Source organism: Erpetoichthys calabaricus, chromosome 2 (assembly GCF_900747795.2).
Source record: "Erpetoichthys calabaricus chromosome 2, fErpCal1.3, whole genome shotgun sequence".
Lineage (NCBI taxonomy): Eukaryota > Metazoa > Chordata > Cladistia > Polypteriformes > Polypteridae > Erpetoichthys > Erpetoichthys calabaricus.
Window position 1 is genome coordinate 272738196 of NC_041395.2, and position 22136 is coordinate 272760331.

At 39.9% G+C, this 22136-nt stretch overlaps 1 protein-coding gene across 2 annotated transcripts in view; it reads left to right on the forward strand.

Annotated features, from left to right (window-relative positions):
- Positions 1–3344: 3344 nt before the first annotated feature.
- The window catches only part of anxa11a (annexin A11a), a 111012-nt gene continuing 92220 nt past the window's right edge, over positions 3345–22136 (forward strand). For both annotated transcript variants that reach the window (XM_028795544.2, XM_051923791.1), the window contains exon 1: positions 3345–3859. The gene's annotated coding sequence lies outside the window, so the exon portion shown is untranslated. The remainder of the gene's footprint in view (positions 3860–22136) is intronic.

Below are 22136 nucleotides of genomic sequence, written 5' to 3' on the forward strand. Positions count from 1 at the left end.
CACTCTAGCTGGAAGAATTAACGTTGTTAAGATGAGTATCCTTCCTAAGCTTCTCTTTTTATTTCAAAACATTCCAATATACATCAATAAATCATTCTTTAAGCAATTAGATTCAACTATAACCTCATTTATTTGGAACTTAAAACATCCATGTATTGAAAGAGCGACTCTACAAAGACCTAAGGCAGAAGGTGGTATGGCTCTCCTAACTTTCAGTCTTATTACTGGGCAGCAAACATACAAGCTATAAAAACCAGGACACAAATAGATGAACATACCCAGGCTTGGTCCACAATAGAAATAAAATCCTGCAGTACTTCTTTATATTCCCTGCTTTGTGCCCCAATAAATGCAAGTTATCGCCAATATACTAATAACCCAATTGTGCTTCACTCACTCAGAATATAGAACCAATGTAGAAAGCATTTTAAGATGGAGAATCTTTTATCTGTGGCACCTCTGCATGATCCAAGAGGACAATGGAAAAATGATCTCTCACTCAGAAAAGGAGTGGAAGGTAGCAATGCAGAGAATTCATTCGAGCTCCTTATGCGCAAAGCATACAATTATTCAACTCAAAATTATATATCAAGCACATCTGTCTTGCTTAAAAGTGTCCAAAATGTTTCCAGGGCAAGATCCAACCTGCGAACACTGTAATCAAGTTCCAGCCTCACTGGGTCACATGTTCTGGGCCTGCACCAAATTAACATTATTCTGGACAAAGATTTTTAAGTGCTTTTCAAACAGCCTTGGTGTCACAATCCCTCCTAACCCATTAACAGCTGTGTTTGGTGTTCTTCCAGATGGGCTTAAAGTGGAGAAGGACAAACAAACTGTGACTGCCTTCACTACACTATTGGCACGCAGACTTATTTTGCTAAACTGGAAGAATCCTAACTCTCCTCTTTTAAGTCAGTGGGTAACTGATGTTTTATATTATTTGAAATTGGAAAAAATCAAATTCTCTGTTAGAGGATCTGTGCAGAACTTTTTCAATACCTGGCAGGATCTAATCAATAATATTTTAGAATAAGCTCTTAAAGCACTGAGGAAGTAGATTATCTTCCTTTATCCACCTATTAAACTCATCAATTTATTTATTTTTACTAGTTTTAAGTTTTATTCCGTTGGCCATGCTTTCTTTCTCAGGGGAGGGATTGATTTGTTTTTAATCCTATTTTTTGTAAAAACTGATCTATTTGTATGGAATGATTACAATAAAATCAATAAAATTTAAAAAAAAAAAGAAATAGTTTAGTGGGAAAGAGGTCCGGATAACATGTGGACGGTTTAAAGTGTGCAACTACTTTTTTCAAACAGTCCATACCAATCTCATTAACAGAATCCAACATGGAAGAGGCATCACTGTTAGAGCTAGATGCAGTAGAAGATGTCACAATATAGCCTTGGATATCTGTAATTTTATTTTTTAAAAGACTGTGCAAATTCTTTGCATTTCTCAATAGATATGCCTTCTAACATAGGTTGAGTAAAGTTGAGGAAACTTCTGATTAGCACTCAATGGTTATTTTTATTGTTGCAATTCTTTTTGAGAAATATGCCTGATGTGCTTTACATATGGCTCTCTGATTTCATGAGATGCTTTACCTATACAGTATATATTACTGTGTATCTCTGTACCAAAATATATAATTATAATAAGGTTTTTAGTAACAGCTGGCAAAATATTACTTTCCTTCAAACCCCTTTCTCTTTTCAGGCCAGCCACCTGGATGATAACAGAACTTCCCTTTTAAGTAGATCAGCTACCACGGGTTCACAATAAAATTCAGATTGGTATATATTGATTTCACACATTTTAGTGCACATAGGTTTCTTCATTCTACACATTTTGTTCCTTATTTGCTGTCATCGTGCTAAAATTCTGACATTTTTCTAATTTACATGGAAAGAACTCCTATTTTACTTGTTTGGTAAAAGAAAAACATGACTAAAGAGCAGTACTTCTACATTTTCTTTACTTTTCCTATAAGATAAACTACACATTAGTTGTAACTTCTGAAATGTGAAAATTAAGGCAGGACAAGTTATCTAAGTAAGCAATTTCCTCCATGAATAATACTTAACTAATTGGTTGTATGACAAACCTCAGCTACTGAGGCCCTACAACACTCACACCATGATTCCCCACCTTAACGCTTTCTAAAATAAATAATTATTGTACCTTAAACACATTAAAAGTTTTCATAGTAAGAAAAAAAATTCATTCATGTAAATATTTAGATTATACAAAGCTGTTCAAATATTTGGTAACTGTGTGTATGCTGTGCTGATCAATTAAAATGTAATCCATTGGTACTATTCAATCCAGTTCAGAGTTACTGCGGGTCAAAGCCTATACTGGCAACATCCAGTGTAAGCTAGAAAAAGTTCTGAACGACCTGTCTATCACAGGGCACACTCTTGTATAGGTGCTAATTTAGAGATGATACAAATCTCACCAACTTTCCTCCCACATCCAAAGATGTGGTGGAAGTACTGGAAAGAAGGAAAAAACATGCTTACTTGTGAGGAACATTCAAACTTTACACCAGGTTTCTGGTTCCAGCCTCCACATGGATGCTGGGACTGCAGGTTTTCATTCCAGAAGCATTCTTAATTAAGGCCAAATAATGCTTCTAATGGAATATACTTTGTCACACTGATTTGAACTGACTTACTTTTGAGATTCCTAACCTGCTTGTTTTTTCATTAGCCAGCAGCAAGTTTATGATAAGGAATGAGAAGTTCCAGGTAAAAAAAAAACTACTACGGTAACTAAAAAAAGTGTAGCTGGAACAAAAGCCGGCAGCAACCACTGCGGTTCTTCAGGAAACAAAATCGAGACGTATGCTCTGCGCAGTTCGAGCACAGATAGGGCAACTTCAACGTTTTTTGCTAATTACCCGCCCGCCCCAGAAGTGTACGCATCTGTGTAAGATTGTGTTTCTTCGACTAACCCTCATCCGCTGTAACGTTAGTAACCTTTGAACTGCATTTTCAAAAATGCTTTAGGGTAGGGCTGAAGTAGTTAAATCAATAAAGAAAACCCTCATGTAAAGATCGTATAATTAATTGCCGTTCAGATATAGGCTTTATTTTAATACTATTATAAGGCACATCTCAGGCCGCCGAGAGTGGCAGCCTTTTCAGCAGCTCTGTGATATGATTTTCCCCTTGGGATTAATAAAGTATCTATCTATCTGTCTGTCTATCTATATAGCCATCCATTTTATGAATTCACTTACTCCAGTTTAGGGCGGGGAAATCCCCAAGTAGAATCAGGCGTAGCACCGGAATCATTCCCTGTTCAGCCGGAGCTATCACGCAAACACACTCCCACATTCACTTATACAGCATAACAGGTACGTCGTTGTAATGTGGGAGAAGACCACGTATACACAAGAAAACGTACAAACATCAGATGAGTGCTAAACATTACACCGCCGTGAATGCGGTTACGCCTTAACGGAAATTTGTAATTTTATTTATATATATAAATAAAGTTAGGAAAACTGAGGCGACGAAAATTCACCTCTTGGAATACAGTAATGTGTGCCAGCACCACCCGAGCTACAGCCACATTAGTTGTGACGGGAATAAAACACAAACAACCGAAGTTAGGGAGCACTCTAAACTTGGTATAGAGCGTCTATGAGCCAACAGTCTCCTTTTGGGAGAGTCGCGAGAAACGAACGATTCTATTGGGAAGAGGGCGTTACCAGTGGGCGTTTCTGTTTTTGCACACGAACTTGGCTCGAGAGATCGACCAATCCAAGTGCACACCTAGAGGCAGGAACGAAATTTCCGTGTGCGTAAGCTGCTGCTGACATTTCCTTACGACTCGAGGAAGAAGGTAAGGAGCTGCTTGCATTACTTTTTTTCTTACTTATGTTGTCAAATAGCGAATCATAAACATAACGTTTACTTCTCGTAAAACTTCGGCCTATTTGAGGCTCTAGTCTTTGCTGTAGTATGTGGTTTTTAATGGCAGTCGCAGTGGTCCGTTTGCAACTACACACACACACCCTCTCTCGCCTCCGTAATTAAGGGACGGTGCCCTGCCCCCAGAAGTCACGGGAACAGAAATATGCATTTAACCTAGTGCTGTAGTTTTACAATTTAAAATGTTTCTTTTCATCTATATATTTCATACCCACTCCATGTTCACATGCCTTCTTATAAGCAAACTTTTCCCATTGAGATCACTATTTGAATAAGGATGGGATTTATGCAAAAAGATACGGAACCTTGTGTTTATGTAATATTGTGTATGTAATAGCTCACCAGGGACCGTAGTGACTTCATAAATCCAGCCTAAAAGACTTCGGGACTGTTGCGACATGCCTTTGTGGTTCTTTTAAGTTGTATGCTAGGAAGCAAAACTTTTAACGATCATTAAGGTAAACGCGGCGCCATTGTGTACTTGTACATTATTTGAATATTATACTGCCCCGCCGTACCCGTTGCTATACAAAAGTTTCTCTGTGACGGTGAGTGCTTTTAATGTTAACTGTTTCTTTGCAGTTCGTGCTGCTTAGGTAAAACCTTTGCTTTGTTAAATGGTTTTGTAGTTAGAGAAAGGAAAAAGACAGTTACTGATTGAACGTAATAGGAGTTTATCCGATTTAAGCACCCACTTCAAATCGAAAGGGGCGACACTGATTTTTTTGTTCATTCCTGTTTCGATGCCATAGGTCTGAAAAGCGAGGGAATCAAAATTCTACGGACATCGCAAATGAATGAGATATTGCATCAGATTTTACTGCATTTTTAGGCATTATTGGAAACATCTGTAGGGATGGATATCAAAACAAAGAAATAAGGAAAAAAACGATCTGTAGGGCAGATTTGAAAATTTATATTGGTAAACAATTTTAGAAAATTACATTTGGAAACTGTAATGGGAATGTTTTGTTTTAAGTATGTTAACAGTGAGAGACCGGACGCCTGTCAAAAATGACCATCACACATCAGGTCCTTTTTAAGTTTGCCAGGGAATATCTATCTATATCACATCCCGCATTGATTATTGTAATTCCCTACTGGCAGGTGCCCCTTCTAATCTTATATCACAGCTCCAGCTTATTCAAAACTCAGCTGCAAGAGTCCTTACTCGAACCAGCAGCAGCAAGCACATCACACCCATCCTGCTCTGTCTTCACTGGCTCCCTGTGTCTTACAGAATCAAATATAAAATCCTACTAATAATCTACAAAGCCTTAAGTAACCTCGCGCCAAACTACATCAGTGACCTTCTCCATCACTATGTGCCTGCCCGCCCACTAAGGTCCTCTGATTCTGGCATTCTTGTTGTACCCCACACTAATCTACACTCCATGGGTGACAGGGCCTTCAGCTGTGTAGCGCCCAGACTCTGGAATGACCTACCAAAATTAATCAGGTCAGCTAACTCCATGAATTCTTTTAAAAAACAACTCAAAACTCATCTGTTCAGGAAGGCTTTTAGCTCTACTTGACTTTATTACCCTTCTCTCAGTCTACCTCTCTGTCAAGATGCTAATGTAACCTGTGTGTGTGTGCTATGCCATCAATTATGTTGTCTGTTTTTTTTTTCCAGAATTCACTGTCTTAATCTTCTTTATTTATTTATCTGGTTTGTACAATGCTATATACTGTATACACTGCCGTTCTTTATTATATTCTGTAAGTGCCTTGAGCATGGGAAAGGCGCTATATAAATAAAATGTATTATTATTATTATTATTATTAGGCCTGAACATGTGGCTTCTTGAGCAGGGCGACCTTGACACTGCAAGATGTCAATCTGTTACGGCTTAGTGTGTTACCAATAATGTTCTTGGCGACTGTGGCCCCATCTGCCTTCAGATCATTAACAAGCTCCTCCTGTGTAGTTTTGGGCTGATCCCTCACCTTTCTCATGATCATCCTCACCCCATGAGGCAAGAACTTGCATGCAGATCCAGACCGAGGTTGATTGATGGTCATTTTATATTTCTTCCATTTCCGACTAATCGCACCAACAGTTGTCACTTTCTCACCAAGCTTCTTGCTGATGGTCTTGTAGCCCATTCCAGCCTTGTGCAGGTCTGCAATCTAGTCTCTGACGTCCTTTGTCAGCTCTTTGGTCTTGCCCATAGTGGTGGAGAGGTTGGAGTGGAAGAAATTGATTCTGTGGACAGGTGTGTTTTATTCACATAACGAGTTGAGATCAGGAGTACCTGTAATTGATTGATTGATGTGGCACACAGCCAATCTGTGGGAGCCAGAATTCTGGCTGGGTTGTAGGGGATCAAATACTTATTTCTCTCGATGATATGCATATCAATTTATACAGTACATCTGGAAAGTATTCACAGCACATCACTTTTTCCACATTTTGTTATGTTACAGCCTTATTACAAAATGGATTAAATTCATTTTTTTCCTCAGAATTCTACACACAACACCCCATAATGACAACGTGAAAAAAAGTTTACTTAAGGTTTTTGCAAATTTATTAAAAATAAAAAAAATTGAGAAATCACATGTACATAAGTATTCATAGCCTTTGCCATGAAGCTCAAAATTGAGCTCAGGTGCATCCTGTTTCCCCTGATCATCCTTGAGAAGTTTCTGCAGCTTAATTGGAGTCCACCTGTGGTAAATTCAGTTGATTGGACATGATTTGGAAAGGCACACACCTGTCCATATAAGGTCCCACAGTTGACAGTTCATGTCAGAGCTCAAACCATGCATGAAGTCAAAGAAATTGTCTGTAGACCTCCGAGACAGGATTGTGTTGAGGCACAAATCTGGGGAAGGTTACAGAAAAATTTCTGCTGCTTTGAAGGTCCCAATGAGGACAGTGGCCTCCATCATCCGTAAGTGGAAGAAGTTTGAAACCACCAGGACTCTTCCTAGAGCTGGCCGGCCATCTAAACTGAGCGATTGGGGGAGAAGGGCCTTAGTCAGGGAGGTGACCAAGAACCTGATGGTCACTCTATCAGAGCTCCAGAGGTCCTCTGTGGAGAGAGGAGAACCTTCCAGAAGGACAACCATCTCTGCAGCAATCCACCAATCAGGGCTGTATGGTAGAGTTGCCAGACGGAAGCCACTCCTTAGTAAAAGGCAGATGGCAGCCCGCCTGGAGTTTGCCAAAAGGCACCTGAAGGACTCTCAGACCATGAGAAAGAAAATTCTCTGGTCTGAAGAGACAAAGATTGAACTCTTTGGTGTGAATGCCAGGCGTCACGTTTGGAGGAAAACAGGCACCGCTAATCACCAGGCCAATACCATCTCTACAGTGAAGCATGGTGGTGGCAGCATCATGCTGTGGGGATGTCTTTCAGCAGCAGAAACTGGGAGACTAGTCAGGATAAAGGGAAAGATGACTGCAGCAATGTACAGAGACATCCTGGATGAAAACCTGCTCCAGAGCGCTCTTGACCTCAGACTGGGGCGACGGTTCATCTTTCAGCAGGACAACGACCCTAAGCACACAGCCAAGATATCAAAGGAGTGGCTTCAGGACAACTCTGTGAATGTCCTTGAGTGGCCCAGCCAGAGCCCAGACTTGAATCCGATTGAACATCTCTGGAGAGATCTTAAAATGGCTGTGCACTGACGCTTTCCATCCAGCCTGATGGAGCTTGAGAGGTGCTGCAAAGAGGAGTGGGCGAAACTGGCCAAGGATAGGTGTGCCAAGCTTGTGGCATCATATTCAAAAAGACTTGAGGCTATAATTGCTGCCAAAGGTGCATCGACAAAGTATTGAGCAAAGGCTGTGAATACTTATGTACATGTGATTTCTCAGGTTTTTTATTTTTAATAAATTTGCAAAAACCTCAAACTTTTTTCACATTGTCATTATGGGGTGTTGTGTGTAGAATTCTGAGGAAAAAATGAATTTAATCCATTTTGGAATAAGGCTGTAACATAACAAAATGTGGAAAAAGTGATGTGCTGTGAATGCTTTCTGGATGCACTGTAACTTTTATGTAATGTGTTTTTTCTGGATTTTTGGTTGATATTCTGGCTCTCTCCATTAAAATGAAACTACCATAAAAATTAGAGACTGTCATTTCTTTAAGTGAGCAAACCTACAAATTCAACAGGGGATCAAATACTTATTTCCCACAATGTGTATATATGTGTATGTATATATGTAAAATTTGCTTTCTTCCAATATATTGACGCAAGTTGTCAGATTTTGATGTCTTTTACATTTTAACTTCACCTTTTGTTTAATCCTGGTTTTCTTAATAGGGTGTCAATTCTGTCAATTTCCTAGTGTAAACAACTGGGAGAAATTCAGATTCTTATCAAATACTTGTTCTAATGTCTTAAAAGAAGATAGCTGATTTTGGAATCTGTGATTTTTTTTTTTTTTTTTTTTTTTTTTTTTTAACCTTTTCAACAGATTTAACACTAGAATTACCAGAGCCTACGAAAAAACTCTTAGATGCGGCCCACCTTAAATCCGTTTGCTCCTCTCTGTCAGCATCTTTTGTTCTGTAAATGTGCCAGTCAAGACAAGCAGCAAGCAGCCTGCTATTCCATCCCCCACCGCCGCAGAATGTGCACAAAGTTCTCCCAGCTCATGCCTTGATTGATTATCTGGGAGTGAAGTGCTGGAGTTTTAGAGTGGAAATAATAGATCGTTATTTGGAACACATGCATTTCATGTGTTTTCAGTTTCTACAATAATCTGTGTAAACACATTGTTAAAACAGAAACGTTTTTCATATTTTAGTAGTAAATGACAAAATGTTGGCATAAACTATATGTGTGAAGCCTGAAGTCCAAAGATCAAATACACACTTTCACAAAAGGTTCAAGGATAAAACAACAGCTTCTGTGGCGTGGCAGTAAGATTTGCTGACTTGTAATGAAGAGTCCTCGGTTCGATCCTGACTGCCTCCTATATTTGCTGTTTTCAGTAGTGAGCTGCTCTTATTGTTAATATTATACAGTACACACATACATTTGGTTTGCGTTTGTAACAGACGGTGTACATTTATAGGACTTGTAAAAGTTACCGTTTTTTTTTTCCCACTTTTATTCTCTCAGTCACGATCACGATACATACTACCGCCCTAGGGATCTGACGCTGTTAGTTTTTATTTGAAACTGGGAGTAACTGTAGATGTGAATTGTGTTTTGAAGCAATGGAGCTGGAAATTCTCTGATCTGGAGGGATAAAAGCTGACACACAAATGCTGGTCAACCTGCCTTCTTCGTATCTCACCGTCACTTGATTTTTTTTTTTATTCAGTTTTCTTGTATAGTACATTTCGGAAAACACTGTGGCATAGCTGCAATATTATTCATATTCATTCACATAACACCGCATGTTTTTTTTTTTCCCAGATCTTGCCAGTCCCCACATGTTGCTGTTTCTTTTGTACTCCAGGACATGCAGAGGCAACAATAGTACAGAGAGGTCGGTTCAGTGCTATATGCAATCATCACATTCAAATGTTAACAGTTGTGACAGATAGAGGCACTGTCGACCCCCTGATCCCTCAGACCAGACGTCAGACACCAGATAAAAGTCCAATAATAATATTTATTATTATAAATAAGTGCACAAAGCACCCTCCTCTCCACAATACTCAATAAATCCACAATAAACAATACTCAATCCTCCACTCCCAGACGCTTAGCCACCCTGCCTCCCAACTCCGCTCGTCTGCCTGGGATTTCCCAGAGTCCTTTATAGTCCGTGTCCCGGAAGTGTTTGTCTCTCAGTCCATGTGACTTCTATCACTTCTGCGTCAGGTAAAAACTTCTCCTTTTCTTCATCAGCCCGGAAGCACTTTATTTCTTCCAACCATGTGACTGGGATTTACTTCCGGGCTGTATGGAAAATAAACGTCTCTGTCTCCCTGCAGTTTCCCCTGGCGACCCCGACGTTATCCAGCAGGGCTGTGTATTAAAACTCCATAGTCCATGATGCCCTGCTGGAATTCGGGGCATCTCCACGTTGCAAGGAGGGCTCCATCTAGCGGCCATATCCCACACAGTTCACACACACACACGCAAGGACTATCCTTCCTACATTTATGACGTGCATCTGTTCTAATGCACACACTTCTCTCTATGCTGTAGTCAAATTAAGATAAAAGCAGCATGTTCAAATAGCAGTAGTTGATTGGTTATTTATTGAAAGTGGGTGGAACAAAAACTTGTATCCTCTGCATCCCCCAAAATCCGAGTTTAAACCTTGGTTTAAGACTTATTAAAATCCTAGCATATGAAAATCTGTTAGTGTATGCACTTGTCAGTATGATTTTAAAATGATAGTATTATTCTTCTCATTATTGTACTTCACATGAACACATTCATTTTATGTGGACAGGCACCACTTAGTTTTAAATGATATTTTTTTATTCTGGTAAATTACAGTAATGTAAAATGTTCTAAATTTAGGCCATTTAGCTATACAGTGATCCCTCGCTATATCGCGCTCGCCTTTCGCGGCTTCACTCCATCGCGGATTTTATATGTAAGCATATTTAAATATATATCGCGGATTTTTCACTGCTTCGCGGGTTTCTGCGGACAATGGGTCTTAATTTCTGGTACATGCTTCCTCAGTTGGTTTGCCCAGTTGATTTCATACAAGTGACGCTATTGGCAGATGGCTGAGAAGCTACCCAACTTACTTTCTCTCTTGCGCTGACGTAGGGGGGTGTGAGCAGGGGGGCTGTGTGCAGCTGCTTCCTGAAGGACGTGCTGCACGGTGGTGCTTCGCATACTTAAAAGCTCAAAGGGCACGTATTGATTTTTGACTTTGTTTTTCTGTGGCTCTCTCTCTCTCTTCCTGCTCCTGACAGAGGGGGTGTGAGCTGCCGCCTTCAACAGCTTTGTACCGGCGGTGCTTCGCATACTTAAAAGCCAAAAAGCCCTATTGATTTTTTTTTTGACTGCTTGCTTTGTTCTCTGTCTCCTGACGCGCACTCCTTTGAAAAGGAAGATATGTTTGCATTCTTTTAATTGTGAGACAGAACTGTCATCTCTGTCTTGTCATGGAGCACAGTTTAAACTTTTGAAAAAGAGACAAATGTTTGTTTGCAGTGTTTGAATAACGTTCCTGTCTCTCTACAACCTCCTGTGTTTCTGCGCAAATCTGTGACCCAAGCATGACATTCTAAAAATAACCATATAAACATATGGTTTCTACTTCGAGGATTTTCCTATTTCGCGGGTGGCTCTGGAACGCAACCCCCGCGATGGAGGAGGGATTACTGTAGAGGAGAAGAAAACAAACCTGCACAGTACATGGGACTACTGCTGGGCGGTATGACCAAAATTCTATATCACAGTATTTTTCAAAATTATACCGGTTTCACGGTATTGGAGAGTATTTTTTCCCATGCATGAGTGGATGTTAACCACATTTTCCACTGCAATTACTGGCTAACAATAACCTATTCCACTGTCATGAGAATTGTACATTGTACAAAAAAACATTTTAATGTGCACACAAGTATTAATACAGGTTTGCGTAGCCCCATAAAGTGATAGTTTTCAAGGTGGTGGCACTAATGAAGAGAAGGAATCACATTGCATGACAGATGCAGTCAAAATATAGAACCTTTTAATTGAACAAAGTTTGCGAACAACTTAAACTAAAATTTTGACAACATATTTTCAGCCACCCAAAGAGGCATTTAGACTTCGTAAAATATCCAGAGGTGCTTGTCAAAAGTTGTATTGCACTGAATATGTCTTAGAAAAGGAATAAATATTAAATATTTTTGTAAACCAACTACACTTATGTTAACAATCTCTGTCCACTGACACGTTAAAGTGACTTTTTAAACAACTTTACCATCATTAAACTGCATAATATTTAAACTAATAAATAATAACAATACAATAAATAATAGTGCAACTTCCAGTAATAATACTATTACTTCCAAGACATCAAAGCCCAGGTGCATTACACAGTATTCACCAAATTAAAATAAAATAAAATAAGTGCAACTTGGTGATGACATCTTTACCAACTGAACCATCATTAAGGCAAACTGCATTAATATGGACCTTGCTTCAAGCTAAGCTATATACATAAATAATAAAACTGCAACCTGCATTTATAATGCTATTTGTGTTTTGTAGCCCTACAGAAGCATATTAGGGCCACAGTGAAGAAAAAAAAACAACTATATGTCGAGATTAAAGTCGACATTTCCACTTTAAACTCAGTTTATTTTGTCATTAAAGTAGAATGCCATAAACTAAACTTCATCCTAAAATCAATGTTTAATTTACTAGATTTTCTCAAATCCCATCATAAGTTAATGTAGCACATTAAATGCTTTGTGTTGTGTTCCCCGACCCAGTTGTTAATTGCTACGCGCTTCTTAAATTGACTTTCTCTGCACTAAGAGCAGGCGCCGGCAGCAATCGCTGCACAGAATACATTCACTTCATGACATTCCTGCTCTCTGAAAATGTAGATGAAATGCATTAAAGCAGGTATTAAACATGCATGGTAGTGCTGCTCCCTCGTAGTTAGGGGTCCCCAGGTGTACGTTCAGTGTAGAGAACTTTATGGCAGGTGTGATGAGGCTCCAAAAAACTGGATGTATGATTGGGTATCACACAGGTTTAACTTAAATATTGTGTAAATATTGGGTTTGTGATCTGGTGGTTGGAGACACGAACACAGAATTCAATGCATGTTCTTCTGAGCGGGCTTTCTTTATTGCATGCGTGCTGTCTGTCTGATGTACCAAACCCGCAGTTCCTATCTTTCCTTTTTCTTTCTCCACATAACCAATCACCACACGATAAACATCTTTGTGAAATTAAACGTAGTTATAAACTTAGACCACGGAGTGTTCAGAACTTAAAAAAAAAACTTCGTTATACATGTTTAATTATGCCATCCATTCAGGGTTGCGCCCATCCCAGTAAGCATTGTGTGCAAGGCAGGAGCAAATCCTGAATGTGGCGCCAGCACATCGCAGGGTGAATACGAGCAATACATACACTAGCAGGGTTAATATAGCATAACAAAACCCCACATCCTACATGACTTTGAAAGGAAACTGAAGCACGCTGAGTAAACCCACCAGAAAAACATACAGATTCAAAGCGGGGGAACAACCGGGACCCCATTGCTGCAAGGCAGCAGTGCAATCTCCACGCCACCATGCCCCCACATGATTAATACCTGCTTTAATGCATTTCATCATGAAAATTATATCAAGTTTTTATCTTAGCATTCTAAATGTTCAGGGAGAAGGAATATCATGAAATTAATGTATTCTGTGTGCTGCCTGCACCTCCTCTTAGAGCAAGAGGAAGTCAGTTTAAGAAGCACGTAGCGATTAATAAGGCTCTGGGAACACTTAACACAAAGCATTTAATGTGCTACATAACTTATGACGGGGTTTGAGAAAATCTAGTAAATTAAATATTTAAGATGTTTAGTTTACAATGCTCTACTTTAATAACAAATCACGAGAATAAAGTCAACATGTCGTCACACTATTACACAGTACCCAGGTACATTACACAGTATTGAAAAAAATAAAACAAGTACAACTTGGCTTGCAGTATTATCCAGTAGTATAGAAACAGTATTCACACATTTGAACATAATGGTCCAGATCCGAACTTATAAATCCAAAGTATCTCCAGACAACAGATGTGACTCCTTTTTCCAGTAAAAGTTCTTCTGTGTCATCATTTTCAACTTTATCGGCTGCTATAGCTTCAGTTTCAGAATGTTCTTTGTCCATTTTCACCTCGCAATTCCTCCACTACCGCATGTACTTCGTTGCATACCTGTTTAGTGGTGTAGCAGTGAAAAAGAGCCCCCGCACAACACCGATGTAGCAGTTAAAAAGTTCCCCCTTAAACAGTTTCCTGTAGCGCCACATTCCGAAAGTTGTTTATGCAATTTAAACCGGTGTTGCAGTATAAGAAAAATCCATATTATAACAAAAATAAAAAATGGTTTTCGGTATGAACTGGTATACCGCCCAGCACTACATGGGACTCTGGGAATAGAAGCTTAGTCTAACCCAGGTGGATTGAAACCTATCCCAGAGCATTCTCCTTGTACATTGCACTTGGGTTTAGACAAGTATCAGAAAGTACAAGGAAGAAACAACAACTGGTCATGAAGCAGATGTAGAAAACAAGGAAAATGTGTTCGATACATAGTAGTCGTAAAGAATTAGTGTACAATGTAAATGGGGGGAAAAAAAAGAAGGCACAAAGAGAATATGAGAATGTTTTTAATAAAAAAGTTATCTAGTATTTATAATAAACATGATAACATTTAAAAATGAGTAGAAAATTCTGTGAATTCCAGTTTTGCTGCTGTTTACAGCATTATTTCTAACTTAAAATGCTGCGGTATGAGATATATAGATAATACATATATAGTGGCAGACGGCTGGGGCTCATACCCAGCCGGGACGCCCCTTCTACATATGTTCCAGGGGAGCAACCATGGGCTCCTCAGTGCCTCCCCCGGGACGCTTGGTGGCAGCCTCCCTGGCTGATGATGGTGCCTCAGTTTCCCGCAGGGCTCCATGGGAGATGGAGATCTCCACAGCCCTGTTGGGATCTGGGGTGGCTGCCAGGGGGTGCTGCATGGGTCCCTGAGTGCAATCAGAAACAGGTGATCAAGCACCTGGAGCACTTCCAGGTGGGCTATAAAAAGGGCCAGCAACCACCACTCAGGAGCCAGAATCGGGAGGAAGAGGACGAGGTTGCCAAGGAGGAGTGGTAGTGCCAAACAGGAGTGTTGAGTAAAGTGCTTTTGGGACTGTGTATTGCCTGTGGGGTTCACGGGGTAGACGTGCCACACAGGTGAAGAAAATAAAGACTTTTGTTGGATTTTACATGTGCCTCTGTGTCAGTCTGTGCTGAGTCGGGCGCAATACAGCGTCCTTATCACAAAATATATAGCGGCCGAAATGAATTTTTTGCCGCAGGGTGGCTGGACTTTCCCTTAGAGAGCGGGTGAGGAGTTCAGTTATCCGGGAGAGACTTGGAGTAGAGTTGCTGCTCCTCCGCATTGAGAGGAGTCAGTTGAGGTGGTCCGGGCATCTGGTCAGGATGCCCCCTGGATGCCTCCCAGGAGGGGTGTTCCGGGTATGTCCCACTGGGAGAAGGCCACAGGGCAGACCCAGGACACGCTGGAGGGATTATATCTCCTGGCTGGCCTGGGAATGCATCGGGGTCCTCCCAGAGGAGCTGGAGGAGGTGGCCGGGGAGAGGGAGGTCTCGGCTTCCCTGCTTAGGCTCCTGCCACCGCGACCCGACCTCGGGTAAGCGGTGGATAATGGATGGATGGATGGATATATATATTATATATGCTATACTGATAACAAAAGCAAAGGTTACAACCTTAATTTGTGTAAGTGTGCTCCACCTGTACACCTGTAACATCAAGTTCAAAACAGGATTCAGCCCTGCATTGGGTTTCAGTCGCTTTTGGGGAAACATACACTCCACTCTTAGGCATTCAGAGTCAAAGTCAGTGACATATGAAGTAGTTACTGATGTTTATTTGTTGGTGAAATTACTATCCTCTCAAAGAATAGAGCTGCATTTGTATTTGCAAAGGTCCCTGCAGTATTGTCTAGCTAGTTTGTATTTGGCAGTCAAATGATATAAATGCAAAAAGCCTGTTCCTTTAATACTGTATCTACTAGATGGTTACTTCTGACGATTGTTTCTATACCATAGTGTCTGTAATGCTGAATTGAGACTTGCTTGTTTTTGTGTTTTAAATGTAATCAAATTGTCATACCAAAGGTTAATCCAGGTTTTATATGTGTGTGTGTGTGTGTATGTATATATATATATATATATATATATATATATAGTGGCACCCGGCTGGGGTTCATGCCCGGCCGGGATGCCAAGGAGGACTGGAGGAGGGCTTGAGCCTTCTCCAGAACACGAGGGGGGCGTCCGCCCTGTTGCTTTGGGGGCCATGGGTACAGAGCATGGAAGCTCTACCCTGTAGGGGCCCGTGGCCACCGCCAGGGGGCGCCCCAGTGCCTTGGGAGCCCTGGACCTCAGCACTTCCGCCACACCCGGAATGCTGGGGGGAAGAGGATCAGGGACACCCGGAGTCCTTCCGGTTGCACAGCCGGCACTTCCGCCACACAGGGAAGTGTCGGCGGAAGAGTGTCGGGAAGCACCTGGAGCCCATCCGGGGTGTATAAAAGGGGCCACCTCCCTCCAGTCAATGGCAAGAGTCAGGTGGAAGTAGGACGGAGCTCAGAGGAGAGTAGTGGAGGCGGACCAGTGACTGAAGGCATTGTGTTGTGTGGCCAAGGACTTAAGGGGTGATTGGTGCTGCGGCACTGGGTTTGTGCACTTATGGACATTGTATATATTGTAAATAAACGTGTGTGTGTGGTGAAACCATCATGTCTACCTGTCTGTGTCCGGGCTGTTCCCCACTAATATATTATATATATATATATATATATATATATATATATATATATATATATATATCTATACAGTAATCCCTCGCTATATCACGCTTCGCCTTTTGCGGCTTCACTCTATCGCTGATTTTTTATGTAAGCATATTTAAATATATATCGCGGATTTTTTGCTGGTTCGCGGATTTCTGCGGACAATGGGTCTTTTAATTTCTGATACATACTTCCTCAGCTGGTTTGCCCAGTTGATTTCATACAAGGGACGCTATTGGCAGATGGCTGAGAAGCTATCCAACCAGAGCGCGTATTACGTATTAAACAAAACTCCTCAAATATATTGTGAGCACGGGGGCTGTTCACACCCCTAGAGGATATGGCCGCTCCTCAATAAACGCTGAAAGATTACCTTCACATTGCTCTCTTTCTTGCTGGGCTTGCATATGGCTGATTTGTCAAGCGATATGCTTCCTGCACTGATCAAACAGCATGTATTGATTTTTGATTGTTTGCTTTCTCGCTCTGACATTCTCTGAGGGGGTGTGAGCAGGATTCTGCCGGCCCGTTTATGTCGGATAAACGAGACTCTACTGTATATTGGCGTGGCGGCCCCTGGGAGGTGCACAGTTTGCACATGCCTAAGGCCGCCCCTGCTAGGAGAGCTGGACAGGTCCGTAGAAGGTCCTTAACCCATCAGCAGGACCAGTATCTGCTCCTTTGGGCAAGGAATAACAGAATGAGCACTGCCAGAGCCCTACAAAATGAGACGCTAGTATAAAAATGCTTTCACGTTGCTCCCTTCTGTGCAGCTGCTTCCTGAAGCGACATGCTGCACGGTGCTTCGCATACTTAAAAGCTCGAAGGGCATGTATTGATTTTTGATTGTTTGTTTTTATCGCTCTCTCTTTCTCTGCTCCTGACGAAGGGGGTGCGGTGCTTCGTATACTTAAAAGCCAAACAGCCCTATTGATTTTTGACTGTTTGCTTTGTTCTCTCTCTCTCTTTCTCTCTGATGCGCACTCCTTTGAAGAGGAAGATATGTTTCCATTCTTTTAATTGTGAGACGCAACTGTCATCTCTGTCTTGTCATGGAACACAGTTTAAACTTTTGAAAAAGAGACAAATGTTTGTTTGCAGTGTTTGAATAAAGTTCCTGTCTCTCTACAACTTCTTGTGTTTCTGTGCAAATCTGTGACCCAAGCATGACAATATAAAAATAGCCATATAAACATATGGTTTCTACTTCGCGGATTTTCACCTTTCGCGGGGGGTTCTGGAACGCAACCCCCGCGATGGAGGAGGAATTACTGTATATATATAATGAACACATACATGCATTTGTTTGCTGACAGTATTTGCAAATAAGATTGATCCAGGGTTGAATCCTTTCTTTTGCTTGTTGATGCCTAGATGGACCTTGGTACTCATGATGCAAGGCTGAATTAAGTAGAGTTAGTGATATATAAATTATTTTTAAGTGAAGAAGCAAGTTGAATGACTTTTATCAGGGTTGCACAGTGTGTCAAACGTAAATAGAACCAGTCTTGTAGCTTACAAATACTTTAGACTTTAGGTCTGGACATTTTATTTTTATTTTTCATTTCTTGTGTGAAGAAATAATGAAAGTAAGCATATATATATATTTTTTTGTTCTTTATTTCGCCTTATACAATTTCTCATATTAGGAATTTGTTAGTTTTCATATACCCCTTGGGGTCAGCCATTGTACAGTGCCCCTGGAGCAATTGAAGGTTAAGGGCCTTGCTCAAGGGCCCAGCAGAGTAGGATTTCTTTTTGCCATTGACGGGGATTCGAACTGGCAACCTTTGGGATACCAGCGCAGATCCTTAGCCTCAGAGCCACCACTCCGCCCTCTAATCATATGTTTAAATCCAAATAGTATACAGTTATTCTTTGGGACACAGTGTGGTTTCTTACATTCCATAACTTAAAAATAAGTTTTAAAACTACAGCATAAAGTAGTAGGTGAAATATAATAATTAAAAAACATGTTGGTGAAAGGATTTTTGTTATTCATTATAAAGTGCTATTAATCCATTTGCTAAAAATATTTAATATGTGCTCAAATATTTATAATGTAACAGTAATTTTCATACTTTGTTTTTAAATAAGGGCTAACATGGTACAACACCCTAGTACTACATAATTTGTGTAGATACACTATGGTCAAAAGTTTTTTCAGTTTTTCTTCAAATTTAGTCAATTGAAATGCAGTGAATGTCATAAAATGATGAAAAGGTAAGCAGTAAATGTCCAGAGTTTTAAATTTAAAGTTTAGGTTAGCAAAAATGGATAAAAATAGGAAATTTCAGAATATTACAAATGGATCTTCTTCTGGGAATAACTAATTGGTTATAAGCTATGAATGTTCTGAGGCAGTTAAAGTAATTTAATCCTTGCAAGTTAAAGCAAACAATTTACACAAGTGTCCCAGCTTCTGTTGATTATTTAAAAACACTCTTGTCTGTCTTAAAGCAGTGTTGGAACAATCAGTGTTACTACATCCTCTGAAGTACTACTTGGACAATATTTCATTGTAGAAAGTTGTAAAATCCAGTGATAATGGCAAGAAAACAGCAATTAACAAATGAAATCAGACAGAGCATTATTATACTTATTATACCCTAACCCTTTCATTAAAAGAAATTGCAAAAAAAAAAAAAAAATCATCAAAATGTCATTGACTACAGTGTCCCACACAATCCAAAGACAATTTGAAACTTAAAGAAACTGTTATAGAAAGAGATCTGGCAGACCCAAAGTCACAAACCCAATCAGAAGACAGTTTATGTATTGACGCTAAACAGCATAACAGTTTCAAGCACAGCTTAAGAGTGGTTAAAAAACAAGTCTCAGATTCTGTTGTGAAGTGGAGACTTTGTGCTGCAGGTTTGACTGGCCAAGTGACAATAAAAAAGCCATTCCTTAAAGAACAAAATAAGAAAGTGATGCTTGCCTGGGCCATGAAATACCAGCTCTAGACTACAGCAGACTAGAAGAAAGTCTTATGGACCATGAATCAAAATCAAAAATTTGAAATCTTCAGTTCATCACAGAGGGTGTTTGTACAATGTTGAGCTGGTGAAAGAACGGGTGCCTCAGTGTGTGACACCAACCATCAAGGAGGAAGTGTGGTGGTCTGGGGTTCTTTTGCTGGAGGCAGAATTGGTAACTTGCACAGAGTGAGTGGCATTCTGAATCAAAAGGGTTTCTACAGGATTTTGCAGCTCCACACAATACCTTCTTGTTTCTGCCTACTTAGGCCAGGGGTTCATCCTATAGCAAGACAATGACCCTAAACATAACTCCAGGCTATGTCAGAACTATGTTAAAAGAAAAGAACAAGAAGGTACATCTCAAAACATGGAATGGCCAGCACAGTCTCCAGGCTTAAACCACATTGGGATGAGCTGGGCAGAAGGGTGAAACGAAAGCAATCTACAAGTGCAAAACATTTGTAGAAAGTTTTGCAACAGTGTTGGGAAGATCTTTCTGTCCAATGTTTGATTTCCCGTATAGAAAAAATGTCACATGTGTTTGGCTGTTATGTTAGCAAAACCTGGCTACTTTTGATGAATCAACAGTTTGAATAAAACTTTGTGCACTTGATGATTCCTTGACATATTTTTATTTGCCATTGTTTTTGTTCTATCCCTTGATTTCATGATACATTAAAACATTAAATTGCATGCATTTCCATAAGAAATTAAAAAACAAAGGTGTTCTAAAACTTTTGACCTGTAGTGTAGTTCAGTAGAAAGCATTAAAGCATGTCTTATGATGAGGTAGAGCCTCTTGGAAGCAATAACCTTTTTTTTATTTTATTTATTTATTTATTTTTTTAAAGATGTTTAACTTAAACAAGCACTTGTTGAGTCTAGTAATGTACTGTAGGAATGGATGTTTAATCTTAGGGTCACTTTGTTTGAAGGTTTCTTGTATTTTAGTCTTTTTTTAGTAAAAAAAAAGTATGGTGTATTTATTGTTGAATCTTAACTTCCACCAGTTTGCTTTAGCAAAGTAAAATACAGTGGAACCTCTAGATACGAGTTTAATTCGTTCCAGCACTGAGCTTGTATAGCGAATTTCTCGTATCTAGAACAAACTTCCCCATTGAAAAAAATGGAAATCCAGTTAATCCATTCCGCACCCCAAATATATTAACATAAAAATCAATTTTCCTAACAAATAACACTGATAAATTATATATACTGTAGTCTACCTTTAATAAATAACACTGGTAAATAATATAACTGATTATTAAAAGAATCAAAACAGGTGTCCAAAGTGCAGTAGAGCATTCAATAAATCTTTAAATAAATAATCCTTAAAACAGTTGTGAAGTGGAGGTTTAAAATACACAAGAATAACAATCCTTTAACACAAGGTTAAAACGTCAAAAGGATGCAGTCTTTAAAAAACAGATGACAATCCCCAGTGCTTCTTCTCTGTTAGCGTCTCACCTGCGGGCTCTGCAACAGGCGAGACACTCTTAATGCAGCTGACCTTCTCTACACCGTCCTGCTTCAGCTGTTTGGCTCGCCTGTTCAGCTCACTGTTCAGCTACACGCGAGCCTGCACTCGCTTGCTCGCTCTCCCGCACCGACTTCCTGCCTGCCTGCGCTCTCTCTCCTCTCTTTTCTTTTACTTCTTCTCCCCCTTAACCGGCTCGCGCTTCTCTATATATGCGGGGAGGACATGGCAGCTGCAGCTCATCAGCCACAGGAACAATCATGGATGTGGGCAGTTTCCCACCTGTGCACTTAAGTGAGAAACGCAGACAACACAGATCGCGGCTCGCAACTGCTACCACGCCCCCTCGCTAAGCCGCGAGCTATACCCACAGCCTGGCTCGTGGCTCGTTACGCGAGCCAATGCTCGCATTTAGATCTGAATTTTTCGCTCATACTTTCCTCGTATTTTGAATTTCTCGTATACAGAGGTGATCGTATCTCGAGGTTCCACTGTAATAGGAGTGAACTGGGGCACAACTAAAGACACAGATCAACACAGAAAAGGATACCATTTCATCAACACTTGTGCCACATTTACATTGCAGAAGGCAGTACACATCTTATTGTAATTTAAAGGGTTTGTTATGTAATGTTTTTCACCTGCAATCCTTTTGTGTTTTTTGCAGCTCATGATTATAGAGCATATTGATGTGACCAGCTGAAAATAGTGTATTAACTGAAGTTGGAATAGCATCTGAAACAAGAATGCATCTATATTACAACATGTCCTCCATTTGTCAAACATCAATTAAACATTTAAAATTCAACATTTCATATGTCCGTGATTCCTAATTATTTTATAATTGTTCTATTGGCTCATTTTATAGGGATATTCAATGTCTATTTAGATTTGGTTTTGCTTAAAAATGGATTTTAAAGCAAAGTTCTAAAAGAATTTATAAGATATTATTTGAAATATAGTTGGAAGCTATTCCTTTGTCTTTTTATAAGAGGTATTGGTGGGCAGGAACATATTTATTCTTATTTTAAAGTGAAAAAGAAGTATAACTATACAAATATATGGACACCGATTCAAAACAAGATTATATATTGAAAACCAAGCATAACAGTGCATGGCATTTCACCCTTTTACTCTTCTAACCCTTCCCCTAATAATAGGGATTGATATTTCATGTATAGGTTTCTCTGTCATACAGTTATTTGCTTTGTGCTGTGTTTCATACTGTACATGTTTTTATTAATA